General features: G+C 45.4%; 1 long non-coding RNA gene across 4 annotated transcripts in view; it reads right to left on the reverse strand.

Annotated features, from left to right (window-relative positions):
* The window catches only part of LOC147022631 (uncharacterized), a 140,381-nt gene that overhangs the window by 92,052 nt on the left and 24,858 nt on the right, over positions 1 to 23,471 (reverse strand). For all 4 annotated transcript variants that reach the window (XR_015059826.1, XR_015059825.1, XR_015059824.1 and 1 more), the window contains 2 exons: positions 14,922 to 15,007; positions 14,419 to 14,503 (listed from right to left, as the gene is read on the reverse strand). This is a non-coding gene — a long non-coding RNA (uncharacterized LOC147022631). The remainder of the gene's footprint in view (positions 1 to 14,418; positions 14,504 to 14,921; positions 15,008 to 23,471) is intronic.

A 23,471-nucleotide genomic window follows, 5' to 3' on the forward strand; every position in this document is an offset into this window, starting at 1 on the left:
TTTGTATACCTTGGTCGAGGCTCGTATGAGAGCTAACACACAACTCACAGCAAGGAGGCATGAGACAAGAGGGGCGGGAGTGGAAGGGACAAAACAGTGGGGAACAGACACATTAGGTGAACTGTGGAAGGGAGAGGGATGGGGATGGGACCGGGAACATCGCAAAGAGAAGATGGACATTACAGGGACTTTCAGGAAGGAAAGCAGGGGAATTGAAGGAAGTGGGCTTGGGTGGATTATCGGGGGTAGAAAAGATCGAGGATTTGGATGGGGAAAGATGAGGTGGTGGTGAACAGCTGTTTTGAAAGCCTGGAGGGAAGAATGGGAAAGAATAGAGTGAGGAAGTTTATTCCAAAGGCGGGAAAAAAGAGGAATGAAAGAGTAAAGATGAGCAGTGATTCGTGATTTTGGTAGTTTTACCAGAAGGGGGTTGTTGGCGGACCTTGAGCGCCCTGTGGAAATGTGGCAGGGACAAATCGCAGACAGAGCAGGGGGGGCAAGGCTGGAGAGGAGTCGGTAGAAGACAGAAAGACCACCGACCAACCTGCGGTGATTGAGTGAGAGGCCCAAAGACTCAGCTTCATTGTGGGAGATGCCGATGATCTTAAATGCCCTGGTTTCGACAGCATGAAGCCGAGAAAGGTGGGAGGCAGGAGCACCAGCCCAGAGGGGAGAGCAGTACTCCATCAGGCTACGGACAAAAGCTTTGTAAGTGGTCAGGAGCTCAAGAGGGCCGAGGAAGGACTTTGAACGACGGAGGATTCCCAGTCGGCGACTGGCTTTTGAGGCGAGGTTGGAAATGTGACTTTCCCAGGAAAGGTCATGGCAGATAGTGAGACCCAGAAGCTTGAAAGAAAAGACTTCTTCCAGAGGATTGTTGAGAAAGTGGATGGGGGGGTTTTCTCAACGGTCCTTTCGAAGAGACATAGTGAGAGTGTGAGATTTGTCTGGATTGAAAGACATGTTCCAAGTGTTGGACCAGTTTGTGATTTTATCCAGATCTGCAGTGAGCGAAGAAGCTGCTGCTTGCCGGTCTGAGGGATGACAGATGGTACGGCAGAGGGTGGAGTCGTCGGCAAAGAGAAATAGAGGATTTTCCAGAGAGTCCGAGGGATCATTGATGAAAACCAGAAAAAGAACAGGGCCCAGAACGCTACCTTGAGGAACTCCAGCCTGCACAGGAAGAGGGGATGAAAGAACTCTACTTAGGGCCACACGTTGACTGCAACAGGAGAGGAAGTCTGCGAGCCATGAGTGGAGATGGCCTTGAATACCATGGGAAGAGAGTTTGGTGAGTATTGCAGGGTGCCAGACTGTGTCAAAAGCACGTGATATGTCCAGGGATACGGTTCGGATTTCCTGTCTGGCATTGAGGACCTCCATCCATTGATGGTAGAGCAGAAGCAGCATATCCAGGGTAGAGTGACCTGGTCTGAAACCAAATTGATGATTGGAAATGAAGCCATTGGAGAAGAGGAATGATTTCATATCTGAAGCGATGATGGATTCCATAACCTTGCTGATGATTGGGAGAAGGCTGATTGGTCTGTAGTTACAGGGATCTGTTTTTGCACCTTTTTTATGCAGGGCAGTGATGTTAGCAGATTTCCAAGCAGATGTCAGATGACCTTGGGCAAATGAGAGGGTGAATAGAACAGAGAGAGGGTGAGCAAGAGCAGAAGAGCAGGCTTTGAGGACACGTGGGCTGATGCCGTCTGGACCGGTTGCAGAATCTGACTCGAGGTTTGAAAGCAAGCTCTCCACCTTGTCAGGAGAAAAGGATACAGAGTCCAGGGACAGTTGGGTGCGACTGGGTAAAGTGGTAGAGATAGTGATGGGTTTAGGACAAAAGATTTAGCTGCAAACACCGAGTTTAGACATATCGCTTTATCACGTGTGGAATCAGCAGTGCGGCCATTTGAGGTAAGGGAGGGGATGGAGGGGGAACATACACCAGAAACAGGTTTGATTAAACGCCACCAGGATTTTGAGGAGGGAGAGAGGTTTGAGAGTTCAGACTTGAGATGAGAAAGATGTTGTTTTCTGGCTCTCCTGAGGGTAGATACACACTTGTTCCGAGCTTTGTGGAAAGAACTGAGATTGCCCTCAGTTGGGTTTGCCTTCCATGAGGCAAAGGCATAATGACCTGCTGCATAATGACCCATGCAGTGTGCATCTCATGCCGCATGCAAACTCGTGTAGCATAAGCTCCCCTTTGGTGGCTCTTGCAGTCCGAACAGGCAGACCCAGATGTGAGAGCAGGCTTGGCCAAAGGAGAGCTTGATGGTGGTCTTCGGAGGGTGAGGATGCAGGGAAGGGGGGGGCTGAGGAACACAAATTCTCCACGTAAATATATTTTGTGTCGTGCCATCTCAAGGTGGGAGAGGGTATTACAATTCCCTACCCTTTACAGTGGAGTGTTCCTGTCCCCACATTTTCCAATACAGTGAGGTATTTTGAATTACACATTTGCATAAGGAAGACAACACAACCCCCCTGACCGCTTGGGACCGTGGGAAGTGGGTCATTTTAGTATGTAATAATATATGAAATCCTCCAGCGAGTAAAGCTTAAATCGTGATGTTGCATTGATGGGTTGATTGACTGCTTGGACGCAACTGAGGTTGTGGATCTCCGGATGTTTGTAATCTGCTGATGTGGATCCATGACCAAGGTTGTGGATCCACCGTTTGGAGAGGTTCTGGGCTAAAAAGGATTGAAACCTCAAGGAAGAACGGTGCCCAGCTGATGATCCATGCAGTCAAGAACCCGTTCAATTGCTCACAGGTTAAGCTTCTTACTTTAGGTAAGGGAACAATGTTTTGAGGTTTAAAATTTAAATTAATATGAATACATAAATTTGTGAAATTAACATCATTTACAGCAAACCTTATTATATTGTATTGTGACGTCCACGGGACTTGAACAGTCCCACCAACGTAGAATGAGCCGAAACGATGGAGGCGGTTTATTTATTTATAACCCAAACATGGCGGTTCTAATCGCTCTACCGCAAACGGGACGAGGAAGGTGGCACGAGTCACTTTTCACTGAGTTGATGATGTTTATTTGTTTTTATTATAAACCGGAAATAACAAGACTCGGCAAGAACAGGGATCCGGGGCGATTCGACGGGATGGTGTGGGATCGGGCGTGGGGAAAACACAGACAATTCCAATGAATATACAATTCTCAAACCCTCGAAGGCGCCAAGTACACACACACACACACACACACACACACACACACACACACACACACACACACACACACACACACACACACACACACACACAACGTAGCTATTTCTGGTGGTCAGGCTGGACCGTGGTGTGGACGCAACTGTTCCTGGATCAGCATCGGACGAGCTGGCCTTGCTCTCGTCAGGGGGGGGGGGGGGGCAGGAGAAACCGTGGTGCTGTCGACCTCCTGGTCCTGGCCCAAGTCCGCTCACAGCCGCCAGGGAACCAGTTCTGGCGCCAAATTGCGAGCAGGAGAGGGAGGCAGGTCCGCCCGCCGTTCGACCCCGTACTCCGAGTCAGCAGAACCCCAGAGCCAACCAAGGTGAGGCACGAGGCTCAGCAAGGCTCCAAGACACGATGAAGAACACGATCGAATCAGCACAACAAGTACGCTTCCCGCGCAACAGCCTTCACACCAAAAAAACACGATCTTTTTGTCCCGATCTTCTTCCTCTTCCCTTTTCGACCCCGAACAGAACCTTTTTATCCTCCCGTCCTCGTCACTTCCAATCGAGCCGTTTTATTGGCCCACCGCCGTCGCCTTCTGTCAATCGTAATCACGGGGCGGAGCCATCCGCAGCCCTGTCCTGTGACGTCACGGCCAGCCTCCAGGGACTACTAAAAGGGGTTTACGCAGACACACTTACCCTATCCCGTGTCCCTATCTAATTACGTGACAATTATCATTTCCCCCTTGAAGAAATGAACATTTACTAGACAACTTATCACCACTGAATTGCTACTTATTACATCGAGATCCTGGTAAACTCGAACAGCATGGCATAACTAATTAAACATCCTAAGGCCAAAAAAAAAAAAATGTTGCATTGGCGTAACCCGCCCGACCCTAAAAATTCCGCCGACCCTACGTTTTTTTTTTTTGTTTTTTTGCTATCGAAAAATTTTGCCGACCCTATTTTATTGCTATTTTTGTTGTTTTGCTATCGTTTTCAAGTATCTTGTTGATTGCGATCGCGATCGCAAAAACCCGGAAGTGTTTCGGACAGAACCCGCCGACAAAAAGGGTGGTACTCGAGCCGGGGGAGATTTTGGGAGGGATTTATTAGGAAAAAAAAAAAAAAAAAAGATCCCGACCGACCTACCCTATTTTTCAGTGACCCGTTACGCCAATGCAACATTTTTTTTTTTTTGGCCTAATTACCCTTTGAATGCATACCCCCCCTCAAACGTAACACTGCCCCCTCCTCTGGTACCGCAGCTCCTGCAAGGTATATCACAGGCGCTACCGTACCAGCCTTAACACTTACTGACTCACACCTAATTAACCTAACGAAATAAAGTAGGAGGGGCAATGGGCAGCGAGTCGCAGCTAACTTACCTATCCTGCTTAATGTACTACCCCCTTATGGCCTTATCCTCGCCTAAACAATCATTCGTTTTTTTTTTTGTTTTTTTTTATCACATGATAGCACCGAGCGAAGTTGCACTCCATCTTCTGGATCATCGCTCTTGCCCAGCACTCTTCCAGTGATCTGGGGAGGGGAAACAAAAGGTTCAACAAAAACACAACACTTATACTTTACATTCCTACTCTAAGCCTTAACGACACTATTCACAGGATATTTACACTTGACCGCCTCCCCCAGTGGATGCTAATAGACCCAGCGTTACCTGGGGAGCCAATTTTCAAATTTGCTTGCCCCAAAATTATGCGGACATCATGCCTTTGCTGCACATGTCAAGTTGTGCGGGATCGAGTGGGACTCACACATCTTCACAACACTCACACCATGGGCATCATCACATTTCTAGGTCATGGTCCTCATTTTAATCATGCAGGCTGAATCCCGTCGTGGCCGTGGGGTGGTTTACTATATATATATATATATATATATATATATATATATATATATATATATATATATATATATATATATATATATATATATATATATATATACATATATATATATATATATATATATACATATTGTTACGGTTCTAGGAACCATATGCATACAAACATGCAGTTGTCCCGAAGTTAAGGCCCTGTCACACCTTGACGATTTAGCCAGCGTATGCCTGACGTATGAAAAATTTGATTAAAACGCTGGCACATGTCAAATACGTTATGGGTAAGTTTGTATACGTTAAGAGCACGCTGGCATACGTCGTAGTACGCTGGCATACGTCGTAGTACGCCGAGCTGTTTGACAAATTTTCCATGCTTGAAATTTTTCGATATATGCCAGCGTATGACTCACACGTTCCGCATAACGCTGGCCATAAGTTGTAGGCACTTTACGCGATCGTTGACACGTCGACACACGTTACTTTTAAGTTACTCATCAGTCGAAATACGTCAAGGTAATGGTTAGCGTCAGTGTTCCAGACTCCCTGTTTTTTACTTACGAAATCTAAAGATTTCCGAAGTATATTGATGACTTCCGTCATCTGTTTGTGTGTTCGTTTGTGCGTGTTTGTTTGTTTATAGGCAGGATAACTCGAGAACGGAAGAAGCTTCCAATGTCAAATTACACCATGTGATTCAGGAGGGTGATGGCAAGTGCTGATTAGATTTTGGTCAAAATCGGTCAAAGGTCAAGGTCACAGTGAAGTCAAACATTCGATTTTTGATGGTTTGGTGCAGAATCATCGTACAATCTTCTGGTTTGCGTCGCTACCTTCTCGAGAGACAGCTTTTATTAGACAAGGTCAGAGGTCAAGTTGACAATTTCGTAAGTACCAGTCTATGACTGCTTGTTACTTACTAAATCTAAAGATTTCGTAAGTATATTGATGACTTCCGTTTCTATTTGTTACTTACGAAATCTTTAGATTTCGTTAGTATATTGATGCCTTCCGTTTCTGTTTGTTTGTTACTTACGAAATCTAAAGATTTCGAAAGTATATTGATGCCTTCCGTTTCTGTTTGTTTGTTTGTTTGTTTGTTTGTTTGTTTGTAGGCACGATAACTCGAGAAAGGAAGAAGCTACCAATGTCAAATTACACCACGTGATCCAGGAGGGTGATGGCTAGTGCTGATTAGATTTTGGTCAAAATCGGTCAAACGTCAAGGTCACGGTGAGGTCAAATATTCGATTTTTGATGGTTTGGTACAGATAACTCGAGAGCGGAAGAAGCTCCCAATGTCAAATTACTCCACGTGATTCAGGAGGCTGATGGCTAGTGCTGATTAGATTTTGGTCAAAATCGGTCAAAGGTCAAGGTCACTGAGGTCAAACATCAAAAAATGATAACTCGAGAACAGAAGAAGCTTCCATTGTCAAATTACACCACGTGATTCAGGAGGGTGGTGGCTAGCGCTGATTAGATTTTGGTCAAAATCGGTCAAAGGTCAAGGTCACAGTGAGGTCAAACATCCAAAACATTAGATTTTTGATGGTTTGGTACAGAATCATCGTAGAAACTCCTGGTTTGTGTCGCGACCTTCTCAAGAGACAGCTTTTATTAGACAAGGTCAGAGGTCAAGTTGACGATTTCGTAAGTACCAGTCTATGACTGCTTGTTTGTTTGTTTGTTTGTATGTTTGTTTGTTTTTTTGTATGTTTGTTTGTTTGTAGGCACGATAACTTGAGAACGGAAGAAACTACCAATGTCAAATTACACCACGTGATTCAGGAGAGTGATGGCTTGTGCTGATTCGATTTTGGTCAAAATCGGTCAAAGGTCAAGGTCACGGTGAGGTCAAATATTCGATTTTTGATGGTTTGGTACAGATAAATCGAGAGCGGAAGAAGCTACCAATGTCAAATTACACCACGTGATTCAGGAGGCTGATGGCTAGTGCTGATTAGATTTTGGTCAAAATCGGTCAAAGGTCAAGGTCACAGTGAGGTCAAACATCCAAAAAATGATAACTCGAGAACAGAAGAAGCTTCCAATGTCAAATTACACCACATGATTCAGGAGGGCGGTGGCTAGCGCTGATTAGATTTTGGTCAAAATCGGTCAAAGGTCAAGGTCACAGTGAGGTCAAACATCCAAAACATTCGATTTTTGATGGTTTGGAACAGAATCATCGTAGAAACTTCTGGTTTGCGTCGCTACCTTCTCAAGAGACAGCTTTTATTAGACAAGGTCAGAGGTCAAGTTGACGATTTCGTAAGTACCAGTCTATGACTGCTTGTTTGTTTGTTTGTTTGTTTGTTTGTAGGCACGATAACTCGAGAACGGAAGAAGCTACCAATGTCAAATTACACCACTGATTTAGGAGGGTGATGGCTAGTGCTGATTCGATTTTGGTCAAAATCAGTCGAAGGTCAAGGTCACAGTGAGGTCAAACATCCAAAAAATGATAACTCGAAAACAGAAGAAGCTACCAATGTCAAATTACACCACGTGATTCAGGAGGGTGGTGGCTAGCACTGATTAGATTTTGGTCAAAATCGGTCAAAGGTCAAGGTCACAGTGAGATCAAACATCCAAAACATTCAATTTTTGATGGTTTGGTACAGAATCATCGTAGAAACTTCTGGTTTGCGTCGCTACCTTCTCCGGAGATAGCTTTTATTCGACAAGTTCAGAGGTCAAGTTGACGATTTCGTAAGTACCAGTCTATGACTGCTTGTTTGTTTGTTACTTACGAACTCTAAAGATTTCGTAAGTATATTGATGCCTTCCTTTTCTGTTTGTTTGTTTGTTTCTTTGTTAGTTTGTTAGTTTGTTTGTTTTCTAGGCACGATAACTCGAGAACGGAAGAAGCTACCAATGTCAAATTGCACCACGTTAGTCAGGAGGGTGATGGCTAGTGCTGATTAGATTTTGGTCAAAATCGGTCAAAGGTCAAGGTCACAGTGAGGTCAAATATTCGATTTTTGATGGTTTGGAACAGATAACTCGAGAACGGAAGAAGCTACCAATGTCAAATTACACCACGTGATTCAGGGGGGTGATGGCTTGTGCAGATTAGATTTTGGTCAAAATCGGTCAAAGGTCAAGGTCACAGTGAGGTCAAACATCCAAAACATTCGATTTTTGATGGTTTGGTGCAGAATCATCGTAGAAACTTCTGGTTTGCGTCGCCACCTTCTCTAGAGATAGCTTATATTAGACAAGGTCAGAGGTCAAGTTGACGATTTCGTAAGTACCAGTCTATGACTGCTTGTTTGTTTGTTAGTTTGTTTGTTTGTTTGTAGGCACGATAACTCCAGAACGGAAGAAGCTACTAATGTCAAATTACACCACGTGGTTCAGCAGGCTGATGGCTCGTGCTGATTAGATTTTGGTCAAAATCGGTCAAAGGTCAAGGTCACAGTGAGGTCAAACATTCAAAACATTCGATTTTTGATGGTTTGGAACAGAATCATCGTAGAAACTTCTGGTTTGCGTCGCTACCTTCTCAAGAGACAGCTTTTATTAGACAAGGTCAGAGGTCAAGTTGACGATTTCGTAAGTACCAGTCTATGACTGCTTGTTTGTTTGTTTGTGTGTGTGTTTGTAGGCACGATAACCCGAGAACGGAAGAAGCTACCAATGTCAAATTACACCACGTGATTCAGGAGGGTGATGGCTAGCGCTGATTAGATTTTGGTCAAAATCGGTCAAAGGTCAAGGTCACAGTGAGGTCAAACATTCGATTTTTGATGGTTTGGTACAGAATCATCGTAGAAACTTCTGGTTTGCGTCGCTACCTTCTCTAGAGACAGCTTTTATTAGAGAAGGTCAGAGGTCAAGTTGACGATTTCGTAAGTACCAGTCTACGATTGTTTGATTTTTTGTTGTTTTTTTTTTTTCCTTCGGTATTACGGTGATGTTGACACTTCGATTTCTCGTGCGGTTATAATATAATATAATTAATAGGCTGCCGCTCAACGATTTAAACATAACCGCACTAGAAATCGAAGTGTCAACATCACCGTCAGACCGAATAAAAAAAAAAACCAGGGAGTCTGGAACACTGACACTAACCATTACCTCGACATGTTTCGACTTATGAGTAACTTACAAGTAACGTGTGTCGACGTGTGTCAACGATCGCATAACTTGCCTTCAACTTATGGCCAGCGTTATGCGGAACGCGTGTCATACGCCGACTACGTCGAGAAATTTTCAACATGCTGAAAATTTCTCGACGTACTCGGCATATGACGACGTATGCCAGCGTACTACGACGTATGCCAGCGTGCTCTTAATGTATAGAAAACTTACCCATAACGTATTCGACATGTGCCAGCTTGGTTCGGCAAATTTTGCATACGTCGGCATACGCTGGCTAAAACGTCAAGGTGTGACAGCGGCTTCACACTTCGATGTCTAGTGCGGTTATGATTTGAATTGTCGAGCCGCAGCCTATGAATAGCCTACGCCACGTGATCGTCGGCGATACGCTGCCGCGCTATGCATAAATTACACTATCGTTGGGCATAAGTTGTGAACGCCGACAACACGCTCAGCATTCGTTGGTATAAGTTATCTATATGTGATTGAAACGTTCTGTGTACGTTACCAATACGTTATGCATACGCCCAACTCGTTATAAATATACGTCCAAAACTGGGAAAAAACATCAATAGTTCAGCGCACGCCAGCATTTTGCATACATTTTGAGACCTTGCCATACGCTGGCTAAAACGTCAAGGTGTGACAGCGGCTTTAGTTATGCCATAAGTATATGTGTAGATAGATCCCTACTTGTGTGTAGTGGGAAAGCAAAAGCGGGTGCGTTGCGATGTTTTTTTAGTTAGATTAATAAATCATTATATCCCCTCCATTACGATCCATGGTACCATAGCGCTTGCAAGCGATTGGTTCACTGGCCACAGCGCACCATTGCCCATCTGCTGTCTCCGGAGGCTCGTTTCTCGAGGCAGAATCTTCACGTCCGCAGTTCCTTTTTGGCTTCCCCAAACGTTCCAATTCAATCTTGGCTGTACCACCGTCCACCTTCCTCAAACACGCGTGGAGTGGGCGGGCTTTCCCGGCCTGGCTGAAATCCTACCCAGAAAGGGCGGACCCCATGAAGGCCATGTCCAATCAGGGCGGACGGTGACGTCAGCTTCGCCAAGGCCTCTCCCCGCCCAGGGGGTTCTATAAATTATGACACCATCCTCAGGGTAGAGTGAGAGAGTTCGGTGGGTTCGTTGGCTGATTGCAAAGAAAGAAGGAAGGTCGTGATCACAGAGGGCTTGCCCACGTCTCGCCTCGGCGGCCCGTCTGTTGTGCTGGTCAGAGTACACCTGACCTTGACCGGGTCTCTCGTTGGGTCCTGTCTGCTGCCCCGTTCTACGTTGGACTCCGCGCTCTCCACCCGGGCTCCTTCGCAGACACAGTCTCCACACGTGCGGATGTGGGCCAAACTGCACGACCTTTGTCGGGTGCCGCACCACGGAGCGTCCCTTCCCTCGAAACGTTCAGCTACCAAAAGAACTGCGACCTCAGCTCCCTCCCTCAGTGGCTGCAAAAGTCCTTTGCCATTCATCTGGGTTTATTTTGTCTGAGTGTGCGTCTGAGTGTGTGGCGCCTGTCCTTTAAGTAGAATTGTATAAGTTTTTTATCATAGTAATTCTTGCCTGTATTATTCTCGCGACCTGTATGTATGCCTGTATTAGTCTGCTCTGTGTCCTCTTTTGTAAGTTGCTGTAAATTGTCGCACTACATCTCGCTTCTGCCCCCTGCACAACACACCAATGTGGGGGAAAATTTTATATTAATGTATTTTAAATTGTGACAAATGGAGTTTCAGAAATGTAACTTTTATGCTGCAAATTGAATTGGCTGTCATTTCTGGCCAAAAGACTTTTGCCCTAAATGATAAGAAATGTGTTGTTCTGGAGCAGAGTGACCGAGCTGATAAATGAACCTTTGCTTAGAAAATGTACGAAGTGGCTTTTTGTCTAAAGGACACGTCTACAGTCTGGGTGAATATCCCCCAACCTCTCTCTCATGGAAGTATAAAATGTTTTGAAAGGCACATTTTCTTAGTACGAGCACGTGAGGAAGTATAGTTTCTCAGTGGCTCGTACTCCTTGGAACTGACCAAGTACCAAGTTAGAATAAAACTATCTGATGTAATGTAGAGGTGAATTGAATCGGGTTGGTCTAACTGTTAACTAAAGTAAGAATAAATGAAATAGAACCAAATAATATTGCAATCAATGGGGATTCTTAAGTTCATTGTACAAGGGTGAGAAGTGTATGGTGTATAATTAAGAAATAAATTGTTTCACAAGGAAGGACTTGTGTGGACATCAGTTTTATCAGTGTCGATAGGGTTTTTTTTTGTAGGATTTTATAATCAAATCGGACAAACGTTAAACTCTGTCTGAAGTCAAATAGGATTCCACAATCGACTAGTTAGAATCCTTCAGGAGGACAACGATCACAACAAGGTGGGTTAAAAAAATCCACATCACCAATAAACCTGTTCCTGTACCACATGAAATTCCTCGCTTAGTGTAAATAAATTATTGAAGAAATGTTCCCAGTTCGTTTTTGTCTTTTCCTTCATTGGTCCAGCATGGTTCGGATCTAAGTTTAGCCGGGTCTTTATCCCCGATAATTTGTTCATTCAAGCTGGTACGTCCTTGGTAGTTCCGCTCGGCTGCATCCGATCCAGTGTTGGTAGTTGGTACTGCACCGTAGTTGGTAGAGTGATCCAGTTTGGGCAAGGCATACCGGTAGTCGTGGTGCGTGGTTCCCGGGTAGTCGAAACCACGTGGTTAATTAGGTAAACTGATTACACCTGGCAGGAAGACCGTACGCTACGCAGTTGAGGTATTGGCGTCCACAGTCGGTTAAGCGACCCACCGCGTCACGGAATTATCCGTGAGCGACGGCTGACAATTCCGGGAGTCTGGTGGGAGACGACGCAACTTCCCCCACCTCGTGGTCGTTCTCGCCACCGGACCCCAGCCCGCAACAATATTGTTGTGAATTCGCGCCCGCCGGCGTGCGAGCGGCCACGAAACTCGAATTGCGGCACGTCGCCCACCGGACGGACAATTCTGGCGTGACCCTCTCGGACTAACGCCGGGAACTAGTCATGGGTGGGCCTTTCGGCCTCACCACGATCTTGCCAATCGGCCCCCCGCGTGGGATAGGGTTGTTCGCCAAATTCGACCTCCCTAAGTACCCACACGGAGGGTAGACCGGGCGATCGCACCTCGCCGCAGGTCGACTCCGGACACGGGCCACTTAAGCGACCCGTTCCGTACTATCGGGATAACCGAGAGGTGTCATCTTTGGCCTCGACGGTTCCGATTAATTATCGGGCGTATTAAGCCCACTACCAACCCTTTACGTGAAGCAAGATGGAGATTCAATTAAAGAAAAGACGAAGCGAAACGGGAAAAACAGTTCAACATAATGCACATTTATTCCGCGGCACACGGAGAGCACACATATACAATTACAACAATTATGCACATATAGAAAATGTAACAAAAGAAACACAACAATGCAGATCTACTACCGACTACGCGTGCACACGGCAAAACTTACACAGTTTTACTTTACAGACGGCGCCAACAACACGTTTACTCAAAAGCAAAAGAAAAGGGCCACCCTCAAAGACAAGGGGGCTGACGGGGCCTGTGGGCCGCGAGACCGGGTGGATCCTACCCATGTCTTTGTGATGAGCCGCAAATGTGGCGGCGCGGCGGTGCTCCGACTCCGTGCTCCTTCGCGGGTTTCGTTGGCACTGCTTGGAGTGGGGTGGGAACGGGGCCTCCCCTTTTCGCACTATCTCAGCGCGGGGGGGGGGGGGAAGGGGGAATTGTTGATGCTCTGGGGAAAGAGGATGGCTGGCTTGCTTGGGTCCCGCAACGAGCGATTCCACTGCGAGCTCGTCGCCGACCGCCGTCTTCCTTGCCTCGGACCCGAGCTATCCGGTCTCCTCCGCAATTCTCCTCAGCCGACTGCAGCAAACCACCTGTACGCCCTCGCCTCCCGATTCCCTCCGCGCTCCAACCCAACTCGACCGCGCTCCAAGCTCCAGGCTTCCCCTCTCTGCAGCTCCCCGACAGACTCCGAACCCCGACAGACTGCGAGCTCCACTCGGCTCTCCTCTCCAGACCCGACTTGACTCTTGTCAAACTCGCCTTGACTCTTCTCAAACTGACTTGACCGAGCCACACTCTGCCGCGGCCACACTCTGCTCTCCAAAACTGACTTGACTGAGCCCGAATCAACCCTGCGCTCGGCACTTTATAGGCCGGCAGGAGAACCCATATACAAATTTCTGGATCAGAACGAGCTCGGGGGTGGAGCCACGCTCGCCCATTGGACGGAGGAAAAGGGGCGTGAGTCTCCCCTGATCCTCGAATTTGCATATCCCGATTCTACTCCGACATGCCTGGAGGCGGGGCCAAACCGCCTCGCGGTTGCTGATTGGATGGATCAGAAGTGGGCGTGTATCATTCCTGATCCGAATTCTCCTCGGAAAGGCCGCACTTTGCACTCACGGTTTGGCGCGCGTCCCGTTCGAGGCCAGGACAGCCTGACGCTCGGCGTTCACAAATGGTGCGGGAATGGCCGCAGAAGGAGAGGTGAAGGTGGTGGAGGGTTTATGGTGGTGGTTTATGGCCATAGTGCCGTTTGGAATGGCGGTGATGCGATGTTTGCGGGAGCGAGTTGTGAAGGTAAAGATCGTGGCTGTTGGCGTTGTTGTTGTTGTTGTGTGATGGTTGGAGCGTGGTTGGTTTAAAATAAAGACAGAACAGAAAAACGGCTATCTCAAAGCATCGCAGCCCGAATGAATCACATTTATTTTTCAAAACAACACAATGAACGAATTAAAGGTAATGAACAAGGGGCTGGCAGGATAGTCTGAAAGTATTCGGATCCACCTCGAAGCTGTTTAGCTTGGGTTAGATTAACTGACCCAGCTATAAACTGTCATGATGGCATCCTCGATTGGACTTGAAACTGCGTATCCTGTCCGCAGACATTGGTTGGTGCACATTAAAGATTCCATGGTGTCCACGAAGAATAGACGAGCTATCGCCGGCACACCGGCTAAACTCCAAAATCCTGCTCTGACTGCTGTGAGAGCAATGGCAAACCACCCAGCATGACCCTATCCCTAACTGCTTCGACAGCACCGATGGTCTGTAAAGAATATGGTAAATTGATGATGATGATGATGAAGACGAAGAATGAACAATATAAAGTACTGTACATGGTAAAATATATAATGGGCAAAGGAATATGCTAATGATTTGAGGGTGGAGAAAGTGGGCAACCTGCTACTCACCGCCTCCCCCCTCTCCACATACACTTGCACTCAATCTGTGCAAACGATATGCCCTCTCCTCCTTTATAAAATCCTGCATCCATCCCTGAATGTAGATGAAATTGAAGGTAGGGTTGGTAAAGTTTAAGTGAATAGTGCTGCACCATAAAAGACATAAACCCTAAATCAAAGCATTTTACAAGAGCTTGCAAGCAAACAATTTATGAAGTGCACACAATGAGTCAGTACATGTTGGCTCAGGATGGCCTGATAAGCATTCCCTCTGATTCCAGAGCGCATGATGTGAGGAACCTGGGTTCAAATACAAAAACATACATTATATTATGTTTGCTTGTCTTGCGTCTTCGACTAAAACGACTACTTATTGGCCCCGATTATCGCCACCTTCTTCTGGGGTCAGTCGGGGAAAAAACAAATTTTGCCCCTCTTTCACAAACTGGCCTGATACTCGACTGAAGATGGTGGGAATTCGTAATTTGGGCAGGGTGCCAATGATAACTTACCTCCTCCAACCACCAATGTTGGCAGACGAGTCTCGCGGCTCAACATCCTTCTGATGGACGGCACACACATTGATGCCTCACCATGCCTGCGAAACACCAGGATGATAGTTCACAGTTGGGTCAAGATTCGACCCCAGGATAGACAGCTCAGAGGTGAGTGCCAGTATTCTATCCTGCCCAGTCCTTGTCTATTGTTTACTGATATCTTAGCAACTAATGCAAAAGTACACCAATATCTGCAAACACATTTGTCCTGCAAGTGGTTTGGTACAAGCTGCTCTATGATGCTTAGATCACTGATAACGATAAAAAGATGCGCCACAAATCAAACAGAAATTTTGGGCAATGGCCCTCCCCCATCCTACCTCTGATCCCCACAATCTTGCAATCATTTTTGTAATTCACATCTGTGTTTATGCAGCTTATGCTGTGCTGAAAGAAGATTTGGACTGAATGAATTTGAAATTTGTCGTATTCCGTCGTAGTTGCTTTGGGTTATGATATCTCTCAATTAGCTGAGATTCTGATTGCAGGTTCAAATCTCAATGCTGCGGCATGAACGGCACGTTGTGATGGACTAGTGACCACTCCAGGGTTAATACTCAGCTGAACAAACGTTCATGACTTCTTAGTGGGCACTGTGAGTGCACCGTCAGTTGTTTATGTGATATTGGTGAGTGACTCTACCAAAGTTACCTCGAGTCTGGCTTATTGAGATTTTCAAATTTTTCCATTCGCTCTTAAACTTTTATGAACACTCTAATGATGTTGCAAGTAATTGTAGAATTTCATCATTAAAGTTTTAAATGTGTGCATGCTGTTGTGCGCATGTCCTAGTTAGCCTCGCATGTTCCCGAAGGAACTGGAGAGGGGGTGTGTGTGTGTGTGTGTGTGTGTGTGTGTGTGTGTGTGTGTGTGTGTGTGTGTGTGTGTGTGTGTGTGTGTGTGTGTGTGTGTGTGTGTGTGTGTGTGTGTGTGTGTGTGTGTCTAGGAAAGAGGGAGCAGTTTATTTTTTTAACCAAAAAAAGCATAGCCATTGGCTGGCTCATTTCATAACAGGCCATTATGATGGGTCTCAGGGGTTCAAGGGGTCACGTGTCGTCCATGATCAGGCTGGAATGAATGAGACGGACGGTGTGCAAGAGGCTCAAAACGACGCCCCCTGGCAGGTATAAAGAGAACGATGAAAGGCACCGAGGGAGCAGTTTTTATGTAATCTTTTCATTTCTTCACACCTAAGAGCCGGTCATTCGTCAAGCCAAACAGCTTGTTCATCCCTTCGGCGCCTTTTCCAGGATGTATCTCTCCTGTCATAAGTATGGGGCAAACCAATCGGTCAATAACGAGGTCCGAATAAAGCGTGTCCGGCTATCAGTAGTGGCACAGAAAGGGACAGGGTTGGAAGGAGGTATTGTGGTGAATGTGGTGTGTGATGCTGAAGGTTGGGATGGGACATATTCGTGGCTGAACCCACTTTAGGCCAGCCTGTTATAGGTCCAATCAAAAACTATGTAGGAGACCTATCGCATCCCACTTACATTCACGTCGAGCCTTAATTGGGTTGTTAACAATTTTTTTCGTTTTCATCGAAAGAGAAAACTTTGGTGATGTGCTGAACTATATTCACCAGACAAAAATAAATCATAGGGGCAATACCCCTGGGCACTCAACTGTTGGTTGCTCAAGAAGATATATCAATTATATCAACAAACTTTGGTACATCATGGGTGATGAGGGTGGTGGTCGAGTTTCATCAGAATTGTGTGTGTAGTTTCTGAGAAGGCAAATACCTCTTTTGGGGGGCAAACCCCCTGCCTTCCACCGTAGAACCCCTAAAACCACAAATGTTTTAATGGTGTGAACAATCTTTGGCACGTCGTGGGTGATGAAGGTTGTGGTCGAGTTTCATCGCAATTGTGTGTTTAGTTTCGGAGAAGATGAAAGTATTTGTGGACGGACAGACGGACGACGCGCCATCCCATAAGCTCCCTGGAACTACGTTCCAGGTGAGCTAAAAAGGAAAGAATGCAACTGTGCAGCTTAGAGCACCTCTCACATTCAAAAGTGAGAAAAGACATCCGATGGTAGTCGGTGCCACTCCTTCAGGAGGACTGAGCATAATGATTCAGTAGCAGGATTGAGCATAATAATGGCGTCAAAGATGATGACATCTGTATTATAGACAGGTCTAGATACAGTCTTTTCAATGCAGAATATTTCACGGATGCTCGGAATTCATTCCCGATTCCTTCAACTCCGGTTCCGGCATCTTTCGTGATCAGACGTGATCTTTTCTGCTCTGAAAAGCTGTCTTAAAAAGCTGAAGTTTCTTGTTCTGGAATTGTCTTGTTTAACAGGTTTTGTAAATTTCACGTTAATGTTAATTACCTCCGGCACCGAAGGTGGACAGAGCTTATGTTTTCACCTCTGGTTGTCTTTTGTCTGTATGTCTGTCTTCTGTCTGTGAGACGGATATCTGGAAAAGTTATGGACGAGTTATGACAAAACTCGGTGCACGAGTTGGTTCGGTGACAATAACAAGCCGGTTCGATTTTGGTTCAGGTCCAGATCCAGATCAGGCCTATCAATGGGATATAAAAATGTAGACTGTTCAGCCTAGCGGAGGTATGCACTCTACCGAGTGCAGTTCTCGTTTGATAGTGCAATGGCTCTACACATCTTGTTGAATACTTTGATGTGTGCTGTTTGTCCTGGATTTGGGTTTTGTGTGTCCTTTCTTGGCCGGATGTTCTTGTAGACCTCAAGAATATATCCGTTACCGTTTCAACTCTTTTTTTCTTTTCCTGTTCGTTAATTTCCGTGCTTGTTGGCGCACTGTCCCAATGTTTGCATTTTCTCCTATGTCGATTTCACTCTTCAATAAGTCTTGATTTTGTAAAAAAAATTTATCCCAAAATGCAATGACCAAAAAATGCAATGACAGGTGAGTTAAATCAAGATAGTGTTGTTAAACTCAATGATGCAGCATGGGCACATTTTAGATTAGAATGAGGATTCCAATGTGATAAAATATTGTTCCTGCTGATCCTATATACTTATGGGTTGAAAAATGCAAACACGGTGACATGTTTTGGACGATTGCGAATAAATCATGTGGAGAACATTTGAAACACCCCGCATGCGAGTCATTCAATCCGAATCCAAGTCTGATATCATGATCTGGACTTGGGCTCGAGGACAAATCTGAGTACTAACATCGCAAATCCATGTCCAAGTCCATTTACAATGGATGGACTCTTTTGCAGGAATGATATTCGAGGTACGAAACAGCCAATGGAAGGGCAGGTAATTATGATTTTAAGGATATCTAGATGGCTGTGAATTGACCATGTTTGAACTCATGGTGCTGCTTCTACCATGTTTCTTAATGATTGATCTGTTCATATTTATGTATAAGCCTGGTGCTGGCTTAATGGTTAAGGTGGCTTACTTAAGGTCTTAATGTCTTGAGTATCAAGTCCCTTAAACACCGTTGAATTAACACCAGGTGGGTTGACTCAGCCTATCATCCTTCTGAGGTTGTTAAAATGAGTACCAGTGTGCTCGTAACATGACATAAGTGACACAGCCGTGCCCCCAGAAAATGATGCAGCCACAGGCTGCATATGAATACATATATAACAAGAAAAAGAACAATCAGAGATTGCAGACCTTTGCCAGGACATGTTTTGTGTGGTGTTTGTGTAATTTTGTCTACTGGTGTGTTGCGTTATTAATGAGACATACCTAGAACTGCCACTTTATAACTGCTGGCAGTGATGACCAGATACCAAGACGTCCCACTTTGATGCAACCCCTCTTTGATCGGACACTTGACCCTGACCCATGACATTTATTATTATTCAATTGAATTTCGAATGTGATTAAAATAAATTCAATTCAATTAAAATCAAATGGAAGACCAAATAGGTACAGTAATGCATTGGAGTCATCAGAAGGAACTCAAACAAGCAAAAAGCAAAGATGACATCATCAGGGGGAGCCTGGATAGGACTCGCATTTCAGCTGCTACTCCTCTACCCACCCAGGCAAAGCCAAGTGAGCCTTATTCAAAAAAAAATAATGAAAAAGAACCCCTCAAAAAATTAAATAATTCTCGCTGCCAGACCATGCATCTGATCAGGTTGAAATTTAACAGATATATTCCGCATCACTACGAGATCATAATTAAGTTTCATGTCAATTGATTAAGTGGTTCAAGAGAAAGATTTTCACTCAACCCAATATGGCTGCCAGACAATGTTACTTATTAATTATTTGTGAATACCCTGGTATCCCAATGCTTGGGGAATATTTGTGTCAAGTTTCCCCTCGATCTGTTCAGCCGTTCAGGAGAAGATTTTTTTATAGGTTTGAGGGTAAATCCAATATGGCTGCCAAACCATGTGACCTATGATGTCATATGTGTGAACCTTTTGTTACTCATGGATGGGCAGTCATACGTGTAAAGTTTCACCTCGATCTGTTTAGACACTTCAGAGAAGAAGATTTTTGAAGTTTTTCAAAAAAAACAAACAATATGGCTGCCGAATCTCGTGACTGACGACGTCAGCAAAATTTTTTTTCTGTGGACCATTTTATCCTGAGATGACCCTCAAAAATTTTCATACTGATCAGATGTAGCGTTCTACATATGCAATTATGACATCATAATGAAGGCATCTACAACGTCATACAAAATCACACTTCATCCCCATGAGGAGTAATTGCCATGTGCCAAGTTTCAATATTTTCCATGTGGAGTTTTGACGAGACAGAGTTTGAAAGTTTCTCCAACATGGCTGCCACACCACGTGACCTATAATGTGAAAATTATAATCAGTGGAACATTCTAAATGAGTAGGCGCTCCTATGGTGAAAATTTTGTCTCAATCTGACAAGCAGTTGCAGAGAAAAGCATGTAAATTCTGTGCAGACAAACAAACAAGAAAAAGACGTCGTGCAGAGCATGATACTTGAAAAATACATCCCCTTCTCCAAAGGTTGCCATGGATACAACAAATTGTTCCATTTCATTAAGATTAAAATTGACAATCTTCATCAAAGCTCGGGTCAATCAGATGAAAATTGATTATTTTTCAGATTGAAATTGATGATTTTAGAAGTTTGGCCTTAAGTTGACCTTTGACCTTTTGACCTCAAAAATAGTTTCCAAATTCAGTGATGCACTATGCAATTAATGTTTAATTTTCAAGTCAATCGGATGAAAAATGATTTTAGAAGTTTGACCTCAAGATGACCTTTGACCTCAAAATCAAGAGGCTTCTCAATTGAGACTACCTATACAATTTGGTAAAGTTTCATGACGATCGATTAAGAATTGTGACCTGTAGGCGACTGACAAACAAACAAGAAAAAGACTTTGTCCAGAGCACGATACTTGCAAAATCCACCCCCTCTCCAAAGGTTGCCATGGATACATCAAATTGTCCATTTCATTAAGATTAAAATTGACAATCTTAATCAAAGCTCAGGTCAATCGGATGAAAATTGATTATTTTTTCAGTTGAAAATTGATGATTTTAGAAGTTTGACCATGAGTTGACCTTGGTCTCAAAAATAGTTGGTTTCCCAATTCAATGATACAATATGCAAATCTTGCTCAAATTTCAAGTCAATCTTTTTTTTTTTTTTTTTTTTTTTTTTTTTTATACCTTGGTCGAGGCTCGTATGAGAGCTAACACACAACTCACAGCAAGGAGGCATGAGACAAGAGGGGCGGGAGTGGAAGGGACAAAACATTGGGGAACAGACACAGGTGAACTGTGGAAGGGAGAGGGATGGGGATGGGACGGGGAACATGGCGAGGGGAAGATGGACATTAAAGGGACTTTCAGGAAGGAAAGCAGGAGAATTGAAGGAAGTGGGCTTGGGTGGATTATCGGGGGTAGAAAAGATCGAGGATTTGGATGGGGGAAGATAAGAGGTGGTGGTGAACAGCTGTTTTGAAAGCCTGAAGGGAAGAATGGGAAAGAATAGAGTGAGGAAGTTTATTCCAAAGGCGGGAAAAAGAGGAATGAAAGAGTGAAGATGAGCAGTGATTCGTGATTTTGGTAGTTTTACCAGAAGGGGGTTGTTGGCGGACCTTGAGCGCCCTGTGGAAATGTGGTTGGGACAAATCGCAGAGAGAGCAGGGGGGCAAGGCTGGAGAGGAGTCGGTAGAAGACAGAAAGACCACCGACCAACCTGCGGTGATTGAGTGAGAGGCCCAAAGACTCAGCTTCATTGCGGGAGATGCCAATGATCTTAAAAGCCCTGGTTTCGACAGCGTGAAGTCGAGAAAGGTGGGAGGCAGGAGCACCAGCCCAGAGGGGAGAGCAGTACTCCATCAGGCTACGGACAAAAGCTTTGTAAGTGGTCAGGAGCTCAAGAGGGCCGAGGAAGGACTTTGCACGACGGAGGATTCCCAGTCGGCGACTGGCTTTTGAGGCAAGGTTGGAAATGTGACTTTCCCAGGAAAGGTCATGGCAGATAGTGAGACCCAGAAGCTTGAAAGAAAAGACTTCTTCCAGAGGATTGTTGAGAAAGTGGATGGGGGGGTTTTGTAAACGGTCCTTTCGAAGAGACATAGTGAGAGTGTGAGATTTGTCTGGAGTGAAAGACATGTTCCACGTGTTGGACCAGTTTGTGATTTTATCCAGATCTGCAGTGAGCGAAGAAGCTGCTGCTTGCCGGTCTGAGGGATGACAGATGGTACGGCAGAGGGTTGAGTCATCGGCAAAGAGAAATAGAGGATTTTCCAGAGAGTCCGAGAGATCATTGATGAAAACCAGAAAAAGAACAGGGCCCAGAACGCTACCTTGAGGAACTCCAGCCTGCACAGGAAGAGGGGATGAAAGAACTCCATTTAGGGCCACACGTTGACTGCGACAGGAGAGGAAGTCTGCGAGCCATGAGTGGAGATGGCCTTGAATACCATGGGAAGAGAGTTTGGTGAGTAGGGCAGGGTGCCAGACTGTGTCAAAAGCACGTGATATGTCCAGGGATACGGCTCGGATTTCCTGTCTGGCATTGAGGACCTCCATCCATTGATGGGAGAGCAGTAGCAGCATATCTAGGGTAGAGTGACCTGGTCTGAAACCAAATTGATGATTGGAAATCAAGCCATTGGAGAAGAGGAAGGATTTCATGTCTGAAGCGATGATGGATTCCATAACCTTGCTGATGATTGGGAGAAGGCTGATTGGTCTATAGTTACAGGGATCTGTTTTGCACCTTTTTTATGCAGGGCAGTGATGTTAGCAGATTTCCAAGCAGATGGCAGATGACCTTGGGAAAATGAGAGGGTGAATAGAACAGAGAGAGGGTGAGCAAGAGCAGAAGAGCAGGCTTTGAGGACACGTGGGCTGATGCCGTCTGGACCGGTTGCAGAATCTGACTCGAGGTTTGAAAGCAAGCTCTCCACCTTGTCAGGAGAAAAGGATACAGAGTCCAGGGACAGTTGGGTGCGACTGGGTAAAGTGGGTAGAGATAGTGATGGGTTTGGGACACAAGATTTAGCTGCAAGCACCGAGTTTAGACATTCAGCTTTATCACGTGTGGAATCAGCAGTGCGGCCATTTGAGGTAAGGGAGGGGATGGAGGGGGAACATACACCAGAAACAGATTTGATTAAACGCCACCAGGATTTTGAGGAGGGAGAGAGGTTTGAGAGTTCAGACTTGAGATGAGAAAGATGTTGTTTTCTGGCTCTCCTGAGGGTAGCTACACACTTGTTCCGAGCTTTGTGGAAAGAACTGAGATTGCCCTCAGTTGGGTTTGCTTTCCATGAGGCAAAGGCAAGTTGTTTCAGGACAACTGCCTCGCCACAAGCTTCAGTAAACCAAGGGCGGGAGGAAGGGTAAGACAACTGAACACGAGAGGGGATAAATCTGTGCATGAGGGAGAGCAAGTTTCTTTGAAAGAATTCCCAGGATGAGTTGATGTTTGAGAAAGTAGTGATAGGAGACCAGTCTGTAAGTTTGATGGCTGCTCGGAGACCCTGCCAGTCGGCTTGAGTGAAATGCCAGACTCGACGGCGGTGAGGTGGTTCTCTGATAACAGCCAGAGAGATGTCCACTTTAATAAGGACGTGGTCAGAAGAACCAATTGGAGCGAAGGAAGAGCAGCAGATATTGTCAGGGAAATTTGTCAAAATCAGATCCAGAAGAGATGGAGTACCATTGGTTGAGATCCGGGTCGGGAAGTTGACCGATTGAGTCAGTCCCAATGAGTCACAGAAAGCTTTTGCTGATGTCCCATGGCAGGTGAGAGAGGTACCCACACCTAGCCAACTGGCGTGATGACAATTGAAGTCGCCACATAAGAGGAAGAGAGAGTTTGGATGAGAAGATAGAAGATGGTCCATGTTTTCGGAGAGTGAGGTGTAGATGGAGTCATCACTGTTCGGTGGACGGTACAGTACACATATAAACATGAGGTGGGAGTGGAGGGGAAGCCGAAGCCAGAGGTATTCCTGGGGGTGTGGGGGAGTGAGAGCAGTGCAGGGAGAGTGAGGAATAGAGTCTTTGATGAAGAGAGCAACACCTC

The sequence above is a fragment of the Eptatretus burgeri genome, chromosome 7, assembly GCF_056783735.1.
Source record: "Eptatretus burgeri isolate ZD-2024b chromosome 7, Ebu_testis_v1, whole genome shotgun sequence".
Taxonomy (NCBI): domain Eukaryota; kingdom Metazoa; phylum Chordata; class Myxini; order Myxiniformes; family Myxinidae; genus Eptatretus; species Eptatretus burgeri.